General features: G+C 52.2%; 1 pseudogene; it reads left to right on the top strand.

Annotated features, from left to right (window-relative positions):
• The first annotated feature begins 94 nt into the window (after positions 1-94).
• Positions 95-4,382, top strand: LOC130838687 (leukocyte immunoglobulin-like receptor subfamily A member 6; annotated as a pseudogene).
• Positions 4,383-13,208: the final 8,826 nt, after the last annotated feature.

Here is a 13,208-nt window from a genome sequence, read left to right as displayed (position 1 = left end):
GGCATGGCAACAAGAGCCAGGCTCCCAACAAGAGGCAGTTCCCCTTCCTGTGGGGCTGCTGACGTGACAACCCCGTGATGGGGAGGACCAGCCTCCAAGTGGACACACCCTGTGGGTCTGTCGCTCCTGAGGGCACCAGGGTCTCCTCCATCTGCAGAGTCGGGACCACAGGGACGGATGCCATGACCCCCACCCTCACGGCCCTGCTCTGCCTCGGTGAGATGGAGGAGGGGGAGGGGAAGCCCTGCTCTGGGAGGGACCCTCCCCACAGCCAGGCCTGCTCTGTCAGGAGACCCCAGGGCTCAGGAGGCTCACGGGGAGGAGAGGTGCTGCTCAGATTCAGGGCAAATCTCTCACAGGGATCTCTCTTCCAGGGCTGAGTGTGGGCCTGGGGACCCAGGTGCAGGCAGGTGAGTGTGTCCCCAGGTGGCCCAGCTCCCTCCTCCTCACGGGGACAAGGGGCCACCCCCAGGCCATGGGGATGGGGAGCAGCAGGTCTGGGCTGAAGGAGGGGGAGTCTGGGAGGTTCGGGGCTGAGAGCTGGGCACCTGGGGGTGGGCATGTCTTGTGACCCAGCCTCTGATTTCCCTCCAGGGACCCTCCCCAAACCCACCATCTGGGCTGAGCCAGGCTCTGTGATCCCCTGGGGGAGGCCTGTGACCATCTGGTGTCAGGGGACCCTTCAGGCCCAGAAGTTCATCATATACAGACCAGGAAGCTCACTATCCTGGGAGACACAATTCCCGCTACAGCCCTTGGAAAAGGCCAAGGTGTCCATCTCATCCATGACAGAGCCCTACGCAGGGAGATATCACTGTTCCTATCTCAGCCCGGCTGGCTGGTCACAGCACAGTGACCCCCTGGAGCTGGTGGTGACAGGTGAGAGGACACTCAGGGGTCCCAGCCTCAGGCTCTGCCCTCAGGAAGGGGGTCTGCGCTCAGGGCTGCGTCCCTCTCACAGCCCAGCCCTGGGGGAGGGGAGGGGGTGTGAGCCCCACTTAACAAGCGGCCTCCTTCTCTCCTAGGAGTTTACAGCAAACCCACCCTCTCAGCCCTGCCGAGCCCTGTGGTGACCTCAGGAGGGAACGTGACCCTCCAGTGTGTCTCATGGGAGGGCCTGGACACGTTCATTCTGACGAAGGAAGGAGAACACAAGTCCTCCCGGACCCTGGACACACACAGACACCCCTATGGGCAGACCCAGGCCCTGTTCCCTGTGGGCCCCGTGACCCCCACACACAGGTGGACGTTCAGATGCTACGGCTTTGACAGGGACACCCCCCAGGTGTGGTCGGAACCCAGTGACCCCCTGGAGCTCCTGGTCCCAGGTGAGGAGGTCCCATCCTGGCCCCAGACATTGTTTCAGATACCAGACACTATATTGGGGTCTTTGTCCCTGGGGAGCCCCATGGGAGAGGGTGGAATGCAGCAAATGGGTGATCTTGTTGTGCAGAGACACAGAGTGTGAGAGGCAGTGAGCCCTCGGCAGTACATGACAAGGGAAGTTCACGGGAGGAAGCAGCCCCTACAACCCAGGGCTGCTCTCTCCCCAGGTGTGTCTGGGAAGCCCTCCCTCCTGACCCCACAGGGCCCTGTCGTGGCCTCTGGACAGAGCCTGACCCTCCAGTGTCGCTCTGATGTCGGCTACGACAGATTCGCTCTGTCCAAGGAGGGGGGACAGGACCTCCCCCAGCGCCCTGCCCGGCAGCCCCAGGCTGGGCTCTCTCAGGCCGACGTCCCCCTGGGCCGGGTGACCGACACCCACGGGGGCCGGTACAGATGCTACGGTGGACACATCCTCTCCTCCGAGTGGTCGGCCCCCAGTGACCCCCTGGACATCCTGGTGGCAGGTGAGGAGCCAGCGGGTCCGTCAGGGACCCAGACTCTGCCCAGGCCCTGCAGGGGGAGCCCCAGGGGGTGATGCTGGGACCAGGGGGGAGGGGTCCCCAGGGAGGGAGACAGACAGAGAGACAGGGGTGGGCGGGAGAGGGAGAGGCTCAGAGAAAACAGAGACAGACAGACATGAGGGTCCTCAGGGAGGCCCTGCTGAGTCTCAGTTGAGAAACAGGTGGGCCGGCAGCCCCTCACCCCCTTCCTCTCTCTAGGACGGCTCCCTGACACGCCCTCCCTCTCGGTGCAGCCGGGCCCCACGGTGGCCCCAGGAGAGAACGTGACCCTGCTGTGTCAGTCAGGGAGCCCAAAGGAAACCTTCCTTCTGTCCAAGGCAGGGGCAGCCCATCCCCCCCTGCGTCTTAGAGCAAAGTACCGAGGTGGGCAGTTCCAGGCCGAATTCTCCATGAGTCCTGTGACCTCAGCCCACAGTGGGACCTACAGGTGCTACAGCTCACTCAGCAGTCACCCCTACCTGCTGTCACAGCCCAGTGACCCCCTGGAGCTCCTGGTCCCAGGTGAGGGGCCCTGACCCTGTCCCTCGGATGCAGTCCGCTCAGGGCTCTGTCCCCTGAGAGCTCTGGGCTGGGGTGGGAGTGAGGGGGCTCTGAGGGAGGGTCACCTGGAGGGGGATCTGACCCTGAGAGGCCCTCCCACCCCTACCCACCCCTTCCCCCTCACCTGGGTTCTGGATGGTGACGGGGGGCAGTGGGAGGGTCCTGGGGAGGCCACAGGGCAGGTGTCGGGGGAGAGTTCAGGTAGGTGGGGACTCCAGGGTCAGCCCCAGCCACACCCCCTCCTGTCCTCATTCTCAGGACCCCTGGGGTCCCAACCCCCCACCCACAGGCCCCAATTCAAGAACTGAGGAGTCACAGCGACATCTTTGCTCAGGGGGCGCACAGGCCACCCCAGGGCAGTTTCACAATATCTTAGGGGATCTAATGCCCTCAGATCCTCAAGGACACACTGGGAGTTGGGCAGAGATGTGGGGGGAACATAGGGCTGCAGGGGCTCTGAGGGTGGTGGTTGAAGGGTTGGGGGTCATGGAGAGGGAGATGTTGGGGCCCAGCCAGGGGAGGAGCCGCAGGCCTGACGTGGGGAGAAGCAGCCCCCACCCATCACCCCCATCCTGATCCCTGGAGGCTCTGAGGATCTGCCCCTCCCCTCCACGGAGTCAGGCCCGCAGACGGGTGAGTGAGGGTCTGTGGGAGGTGCTGGTGGGTTCATGGGGGACAGGGCTGGGTCACACCCCAGGAACCAAATGAAGCTTCTGTTCTCAGTGAGGGGCCCCACTCCATCCTGTCTGGGCTCAGTCAGCTCAGGGTCCTGTGCTCAGGACTGTCTGGGACGGTCACACATAAGGGGGCACAGGGGCTCCACAGAGGAGGACACGGAGCCCAGGAGAAGGGCTGTGTCTCCCCAACGCCTCACTCACATCCTCTCTTTATTGCTCTAAAGAGTCTGAAGAGTAGGGATACGGGGCTGGGCTCTGAGGGTCATGTCCTGTCAAGGGGATGCGGGTGTCCTGGGGGAAAGTCCATGATTCTGGGGTGTTTCAGATCTGCCTGACCTCTGTGACCCCTCTGTGCACAATGCCTAGCCTCACCGCCCCCAGACCACACGGTGGAGAACCTCGTCCGGATGGGCATGGCTGCCACGATCCTGCTGGGCCTCGGGATTCTGCTCTTTCAGGCTCGACACGGCCATGGAGGAACCCCAGGTGCAGCCAGGAGCTGAGCACACGAGGGAGCCGCGCACCGTCCAGAATGGTGCAGCCTTGGCCATGACCTCCTGGGCCCAGGAGCTTCTGGAAGGGCGTCTGCAGCCTGTGTTGTGTGAACTGTCTGCCGAGACCACGGAGGGAGAGACAGGGTGTGGGTGCAGGAGCAGGTCTGGGAGTCCCTGGGGAGGGCTCTGCCTCTAGGAACCGTGGGGCTTTCCCTCCCCACCACGGAGGCCTCTCCCTGACGGCCCCGTCTGCTCTCAGCCCTGTGACACGAGGCACATCCCACATGGCGGGTCTGTGTCCTCACCTTACACACCTTCATGCTCTAGTTCACTCTCATGTAAGACATTTTGCTTTATTTTAATTTCCACTTTTGCTGCTGTGTGCTATTCACCTCCAGCCTGTCCCTCAGAAACAGAATATGGTTTCAAAACTGAATAAATGGGTGAATTTGAGGTCCAGTCTGGAACAGGTAAATCCAAAACTCTTCACTAAACCCCTCTCTGGACCCATCAAGCCCTTCTCTCCTCATCACATGACACCTGGCATAGTTTCTCCAGAAACACCATCACTGTGAAGGAACACCCTGGCATTTCACGTGACAGCCAGGTGCTGTGCTGGTAAGTGGGCTTAGGAATATATCACTTTGTAAAAAGCCCAGACGTGTGGCATTTGTCTCTTTCTTCAGTGTAAATACTCTCTTCATGGCCCCGGGGCAGACAGATGTGTCCTTTAGAGTAAACATCATGTTAGATCATTTCCACTGCAGTTTTATGCCCTGGTTTCCATGAAATTACGATGCCAAAGTCCTAGTCCATCCACATGAGAGGCAGAGAAAACACAATGAAATATCAGTTGTGGGAGAAACACTGAGCACTTTGAATCCCAATACATCACTGGTAGGTGTCCTAATTGCCTCAGTCAATGTGGGGAGTAAATAAGAATGATCCGTTAAAAGGAAGAGACACACAGTTCTGACTCACACGTATATAACACAGATGGAAACACGCACATAACCATGAACATACATTCACGAGAACTGTGACAGAGGGTCGCTCACCTTAGACAAAATCATACAAATACATCTCACCAAAACAGACCAGTTTGGTGTACACACACACATACTTGCGACTGGATTTTATATGAGAGAAAAATACACAAAGTTAAACTGCTACAATAATGTGGATCACTTTTGAAGCATGATCAGGAATAAGTGAAGAAAAACGATGCGTGTATTTCATGACATCAAATTCAAAAGCAGACAGTGTGTGACCCAACTAAACAAAATAAGAATATGAAGGAGGAAAAATAACAACTGATACCACAGAAATACAAAAAACCATAAACGCTAAGGGAATACTATTAACAATTCTATGCCAACACATTGGACAACCTAGAAGAAATGAACACGTTTTAGAAATGTACAGCCCACCAACACGGAATCAAGAAGAAATACATAACTTTGAACAGACTGATCAACAAGTGAAAAAGAATTTGTATTTCAAAAAAGTCACTTTCTGCAAACAAATGTCCAGGACCAGATGACTTCCTGGGAAAATTCTGCCAAACATACAATCAAGAACTTCTACTGATCCTTCTCAAACACTTCCAAAGACTAAAGAGGCAGAAACTGTCCCAAAGTCATTCTATGCAGCCAGCATCTCCCCATACCAAAACCTGACAAAGACACTACCAAACAACAACATTACAGGCCAATATTCTTGATGAATATAGACGCAAACATGCTCAACAAGTATTAGCAAACTGAATCCAGCAAGCAAAGAATCATACACCGCGATCAAGCTGGATTCATGCCAGGGTCACAAGGATGGTGCAACATGCACAAGTCACTCCGTGTGATACAGCACAGCAACAGAGGAGGAGACAGAACCATGTGATCATCTCCATCGATGTGGAAAAGAATTTGAGAAAATTCAACACACACTGATGATAGAAACTCTCGCCAAAGTGAGTACAGAGGGGACATAACCCAGCACAATAAAAGCTACTTATGACAAACCCACAGCCAACAAAACACGCAGTGGGGAAAAGCGGAAAGCCTTCCTGCTACACTGAACAAGACAAGGTGCCCACTCTCACCACTGCTAGTCAACATGAAGGCCCAGCCAGGGCACTCAGACAAGGAGAAAGAAGGTATTCAGGTTGGAAGGGAAGAGGTAAAACTGTCATTGTATGCAGATGACACCATATTCCTTGTAGAAAATCCTAAAGACGCCACACAAAAACTATTAGAACTGATAAACTAATTCAGCAAGGCAGCAGGATACGAGATTAACAGAGGGAAATCTTTTGCATTTCTTTACACAGACAGTGAAATATCAAAAAGAAAATTAGAAAACCAATTTCTTAAAATTTCATCAACAATAAACTACCTAGGAGGAAACCTGATGAAGGAGGTGAAAGACTTATACATTGAGAACTATAAAACATTGATAAAGGAAATGGAAGATGATTCAAAGAAATGGAAAGATGCCCCCTGCTCTGGGACTGGAAGAATGAATACAGTCACCATGGCCGTACCACCCAAAGCAACCTACAGATTCAACACGATCCCTATCAAATCACCCATGTACCCGTTGTCACAGAAATAAAATAAAAAATCCTAAACTTTACATGGAATCACAAAAGACCCAGATTGCCAAAGCAACCCTGTGGAAAAAGAACAAAGCTGGAGGCATAACCCTCCCAGACTTAACGAATACTACCAAGCGACAGTAATCAAAACAGGATGATATTAGCACAGAAATAGACATATGGATCAGTGGAGCAGAACAGAGAGCCCAGAAATAAACCCACACACTGACAGTCAATTTCAGTATTTGAAAAAGGAGGCAAGAATACACAATGTAGAAAAGAGTCTCTTCAATAAGTGGTGCTGGGGAAACTGGACAGCTGCATGCAAAAGAATGAAATTAGGACATTCTCCAACACCATACACAACAATAAACTCAAAATTGATTAAAGACCTAAATGGAAGACTGGATACCATAAAACTCCCAGAGGAAAACACAGGCAGAACACTCTTAGACATAAATCACAGCAATATTTTTTTTTGCATCCTTCTCCTAGAGTAATGGAAATAAAAGCAAAAATAAACAAATGGGGCCTAATGAAACTTAAAAGCTTTTGCCCAGCAAAGGAAACAATAAACAAAATGAGAGACAACCTGTGACTGCAAGAAAATAACTGCAAATGATGGAATTAACAGGAGATTAATTTCTAAAATATGAAAAACAGCTCATGGAGCTCAATATCGAAACAAAACAAAACCAAAAACCACAAAAACCTACCAAGTAAAAAAGTGGACGGAAAAGCTAAATAGATATTTCTCCAAAGAAGACATGCAGATGGCCAACAGGCACAGGAAAAGATGCTGAACATCACTAATTAGCAGAGAAATACAAACCAAAACCACAGTACGGTTCCACCTCAAACTGGTCATAATGGCCATCATCAAAGGGTCTATAACTGATACATGCTGGAGTGGGTGTGGAGAAAAGGGAACCCTCCTGCACTGGAGGTGGGAACGTCTATTGGGGCAGCCCCTGTGGAGAACAGTATGGAGGTTCTTTTAAAAAGTAAAAACAGAGTTACCATATGATCCTGCAATCCCACTGCAGGGTATATATCCAGAGAAAACTCTTATTCAAAAAGACACCTGCACCCCAATGTTCATGGCAGCATGATCTACAGTAGCCAAGACATGGAAACAACCTAAATGTCCATCGACAGATGAATGGATAGAGAAGATGTGGTGTATGTATACAATGGAATATTACTCAGCCATAAAAAAGGAAATAATACCACTTGCAGTAACATGGATGGACCTAGAGATTATCATACTAAGTGAAGTAAGTCAGGCAGAGAAGGACAAATGTCATATGATGTCACTTGTATGGGGAAACTAAAATATGATACAAATAAACTTATTTCAAAACAGAAACAGACTCACGGACATAGAAAACAAACTATGGTTACCAAAGTGGAGGAAGGGGGAGGGATAAACTAGGAGTTTGGCATTAACATATACACACTGCTGTGTATAAAATAAACAACAAGGACCTACCGTACAGCATAGGGAACTATATTCAATAGACTGTAATAACCTATAATGGAAAAGAACCTGAAAAGGTATATATATGTTTACGCATATGTATAACTGAATCATTTGCTGTACACGTGAAACTAACATGTTGTAAATCAAATATATTTCAATAAAAAGGAGACTTATTTAGGGGGCAGAATTTTGTCTAATCTTATACATAGAGGAAGGGAAACTCCCATGTGGTCCCCGTGGTGGTTACACACCAGGTGAGGTGGGCCGTGCTCTCAGGTGGGAAGCACAGAGGCTAATAGAACCCGGGCCGTGTCCTTCTCGACTCTCAGGTACTGACTCACGTCTACTCCTCAGTACTGGGAAGTGCTGCACGTGGCTCTACAGCCTGGCATTGTCTCCATACGATTTAGTGAGGTGGGAGGAACCCGGGTGGGAAGCCACCCCCTAGGCCAGGGACTGAATTGACAACACAGTGGCCGTTGATGAGTCACTGCACACACGTCGCACACTCGCACAGTGGTTTCACACAACAGGACCTCACCTGCCCGATCAGCCTCACCTGAGTCCACTCAGACCAGGAGCTGCTGCCCAGGTGAGACCCTGGGCCTCTGAACCAGCACTTGCCCTGACACCAGACACCACGCAACGCCACACTGAGCACGGGAACCTGGAGGCCTGGGGAAGAGGGACGCTCGGAGCTCCAGCAGCACCAGGCACCCTGAGACCCCAGAACAGGACAGCAGCCCCACCCCCCGTCACGGCAGGGACACCGTGACGACGGGCACTGCCAGTGCCCCCAACAGAAATGTCCCTGGAGGCGGTGGGGCCCGGGCAGGGGCCTCCACGGCCCACTCCCCACTCTCTGCCTCCATCCTCAGGCTGGCCATGCACCTGTGTCGCCCCAGGGACCCCCATCCATACCAGGGCCCCTGGAGGTACTGCAGGGACCAGGACTGGGTCACCCTGTTGCTGCGTCTCACACGTCCCCACAGAGGTGTCCCCACAGCAGTGTTTGATCCTTCATAAGCCAGGGTGCCATGCAGCTGTGTGAGGTTTTACAGGCAATGGATAACCTGGTCCCCTCACAGGCCTCAGGAAGACATGACCACGGTCAGCCATGTGTTCACTGGAGGAAGCGGAGTTCAGAGACCAGGCAGCAGGCTCAGGGTTACAGAGGGGACAGGACCCAGAAATGCACGCAGCCTGCGGATGCCCGAGCCCCATCCTGCAAGCACGGTGCCTTTGCACCTTGTGTGGGTGTCCCAGGGCTGTTGTAACATCTCCACAAGCTGGGGAGGCTGAAACAACAGATCTGTATTCTCTTACACTTCTGCATGAGAACTCCACAAGGAGGGTGTCCCTTTGAAGGGTCGAGGGGAGAGTGCTGCCTGCCTCTTCCTAGTGACTGTTGGCCAGGGCACCTCCTGGTGCGCAGCAGTGCAACTCCGCACGCTCCTCCCACTCCACACGGCCGACGTCTCCTCGCGCACCTCTGTCGCCACCTGGCATCCTCTCCACGTGCGTCTTCTCTCCACCAGAGCAGAGCACAAAGGCTACTGGATGGGGACCCCCCCCCATTTCAGCACGCTCTTATCTTAACCTGATTACATCTTCAAAGGCCCTATTTCCAAAAAAATCACGTTCTCAGGAACTGTGGCTGAGGATATGAACGTCGTTTAGGGTGACAGCTTCAACTCAGAACAGCAGCCGAGAGAAAAATACACACAGGAATGCACTTATCACAGGAGGTACAATCGTTATACACTGTAGTATTTTTTCATCTGATAGGGAAATGTTGAAAAGAGCTAAATTAATGGGAAGACATCCCAGGATCATGGCTTGGAAGATTAATGTTGTAAAGATGACAATACTCTCAAGGCAGCCTACAGGATTAATTCAATCCCTGTCAGAATCCCAGAGACTATTTCTGCAGAAAAAAAAAAAAGCCATTTCTCTGAAGTCACAGTAATTCCAAAAGACCCACAATAGCCAAGAAATCGTGAAAAAGAAGAATCAAGTTGGACACCAGACACTTCCTGGTTTCAACACTTACTACAGAGTTCCAGGTATCAAAACACTGTGGTGCTGGCAGGAGAATAGACATACTGAGGCTTGGAATAAACGTGAACGCCAACATTTAAACCCATACATATGACCAGCTGACATCTGACAAGGGTGCCAAGACTATTCAGTAGGGAAAGAACAGTCTCCTCAACAAATGGAGTTGGGAAAAGTGGATATCCATGTGCAGAAGCACGATGCTGGACCCTTACGTACACCGTATACAAAAGCTAGCTCACAGTGTATCAGCTGAAGAGTCAAAATTATAAATCTCTTAGAGAAAAACATAAAGCAAATCAAAACTTTGAACTTGACAATAGTTTCTTTGATATGAGACTAAATGGACATGAAGATGAAAAAAATAGAATGAATAGAATTTCATCAAAATGTAAAGTGTGGGCCTCAAAAATCACTATCAAGAGTATAAAAGACAACCTACAAAATTTGAAAAAAAGTTTGCACATCATCTCGTCAGAGGATAGTCTCCTGATCTATAAAGAATACATTTAATTCAACAAGAAATGACCATATTTTTAAAAAACTGGCAATGGCTCGAATAGACATTTCTATACAAAGAAGAGATACAAATAAGCAGCTAGCCCACGAAAAGATGTTCAGTTCATCAATCACTAGGGAAATGAAAACAAAACCACATTGAGATACCACTTGATACCATCTAAGTTGGCCCAAATTGGAGAAACAAAATCACGTGGTGTTAAGGATGTGGAGAAATCGGAACCCACACACAGTGCTGATGGGAATGTGACATGGTTCTGCCCCGTGGAAAGCAATGGGAAGGTCCTTAAAAAGGCAAACCCAGAACTACCATATGACCTAGAAATTCCACTTCTAGGTAGAGTTTCAATTATTCAAGCTTAATACATTCTGGAGCTCTGCTGACCCACTGTGTGTCTATAATTTATAATATCATACTCTGCACAGAGATGAGTAAGGAGTGTTGATCTCATGTTAAGTGCTCTTCAACAATGAAAACAAGACAAAAATCATTTCAAAAAGGTATGCAAGAAAATTTCATGCCAGTGTGTTCACAGAACTATTCACAGTAGACACAACGTGACCGCAACCCAAACGTCCGTTGTGGGAAGACATTCAGGAACCTTTCTGAAACCTTGAAAATGTTAAAGTATGTGGGCCGAGCGATGGGATTCAGAATGTCCTGCTTGAGCAGTGGAGGAGCTGAGGGTGCGGGGCGTGGAGACTAATATCACCCTGTTTGGCCCTGAAGGATGGCTGGTTAGCCAAAGACGGGTAAGATTCCTCAGAGGAGGAACAACCTAAGACAGGCACAGCCGCAGAGGGGCCAACAGGGGTGGTGCATAGAGCCTTCCTTATATCACCCTGTTTGGCCCTGGAGGATGACTGGTTAGCCAGAGACGGGTAAGATTCCTCAAGGGAGCAACAACCTAAGACAGGCACAGTCGCAGAGGGACCAACACGGGTGGGGCACAGACCCCCAATATCTGAGAGAGGTCCCCTGCCCCCAGGGCTGTTTTGCTCTCCACGCCCAGCTCAAATCCACACCTGCTCAACTCGGACCCAGGAAGCAAACAAAGATCATTGCCTCAGTCATGTGAGGCCTTTGATTGTTTATGGGTGTAACCTGAGAATGTTAGCCCACGAACTCAATAAAAGCAACCTGGGATGAGTCAGCAGGGCTCTTGATCCGAGAGGTCTTGAGCCCCCCGGTCCCACTTTTCTCTTCAGTCTGTGTCTGTGTCTTCTTCAAGCTTGCGGCACCCGTCACTCACCTCGAGTCGCCGAGCTGGTCTCGGCAGTCCGTCACGGGTACATGGATAAACACACACACTGTTCACTGTCTGCAAATGCTGTTTTGCCCAAAGCATGGAGACAGCGTCCACAGCATCACATGAAGAGTTACTGGCTGGGGAACAAGAGCGGGGAGGAGGCAGGAACCACTCAGAGGTCTGGATGGAGAGGATGAGAGAAGGTGCAGCCGCTGAGAGAAACAAGGAAGTCAGAGAAGGAAGGGTTTGGGAGGAACAAAACCACATTCTCAGGGCAGGAGGGAGGCGGCGGTTCCTCTGTGGGTCGGGCTGACAGGATCATAAACACCTCCCCGAGCCTCCCTCTCCCCTGGGGTCACCCGTCCTGTGACAGCCCCACGGGCTCCTCTACACGAGCAAGGCAGCCAGGGGAGGAGCCCTCAGTTCCTCACCCGCTTCCACCAGCCCTGACCCCGAGCCCCTCGAATCCCTGAGCCTGGTCCAGCACCGCCACCGAGCTCAGTGGCAGCCTCAGGAGGCCTGGTGGGTGCAGCCTCAGGAGGCCTGGTGGGTGCAGCCCCAGCACCTCCCTCCTGGCTCTTCCCCGCCAGGGCCTCACTCCCCGCTGAGGACTTAGATGCTCTCGGCCCCACCGGATCCACCGCAGGACCCTCCCCCAAAACCTCCGCCCAGGGTCTCCACCTGCCTTCAAGTAGACCCCAGGATCTGCAGCTGCCGCTCCCTGAGGCTGACGAGCAGAGTAAGCTGAGCTCTCAGGACCAGCACAGCCAACTCCTTCCTCCAACCCCGCTCATCCCATGAACCAGCCCTCCCAGACACACACCGCCGAGTTCTCACCACACGCGTGGCTTCTCAAAGGGTAATCTTTGAGCAAATTATTAAAACCACAGACTCCTTCCCAAACGTCCTAGCCCACGACAATGACAAGTCTTCCTGACACACGCCACTCACCCGTGCATCTGTTCGGCTGTAGGAGTCGTGTAAGGGTTACGTGAGAAAACCTCAGAGACCACGTGGACACGAATCCACGCGTCACCTGGGGTGGCCCTGACGCGGGAGCTGGGTCACTGTTTCTCACCATCACGGTCCTCCTCCAGCCCAGTCCCCACACAGTGGTGCCCATCTCAGTACAGCTGTGTGCTCACACCTGCCTCTCCTGAACGTCACCCTGTGGCCTTCAGCATAAAACCCAGGCACACATGCCGGGCGCCCTGGAGCCTGTGTGACCCGGGCCCAGCATCCCCTGAGGACTCCAGGTCTCAGAGCAGCTCCCCCTCCCCGCCCGGAGGTGCTGGCCCCTCACCACTCCTGTGCTAGCCTCCACCAGCCCGGGCCTCTCCTTCCCAGAAGGTCCCCACACACCCACCCTGTGTGCCTGCCTCTCTTCTGTTTTCCTGCTTCTCCACAACTGACCAAAGTAGAGCCAGGTTATTTCCTGTCTAAACACGTGTGCCGTCTGCTGTCATCATCAGGGCTCCCTGGGCCCAGGGACGGAGTCGGCCACCTTCACCAAGAATCTCGTGTCTGCATATAGTAACTGCTCTGTAGACAGGGGCCGATGGCCTGCCTGGTGGAAGGAAGGGAGTGAGGGAAGGAGGGAGGATATTTGCATTTTCAGAGTCTCAGGAAAGGGAAGGGACTCCCCCCAACCTCACACAGTTTCTATGAATACCAGAGTCACAACTGG

Source organism: Hippopotamus amphibius, chromosome 16 (genome assembly GCF_030028045.1).
Source record: "Hippopotamus amphibius kiboko isolate mHipAmp2 chromosome 16, mHipAmp2.hap2, whole genome shotgun sequence".
Classification (NCBI taxonomy): Eukaryota; Metazoa; Chordata; class Mammalia; order Artiodactyla; family Hippopotamidae; genus Hippopotamus; species Hippopotamus amphibius.
Note: the sequence above shows the minus strand (reverse complement) of the source record. Positions and strands in the feature narration are given on the sequence as shown.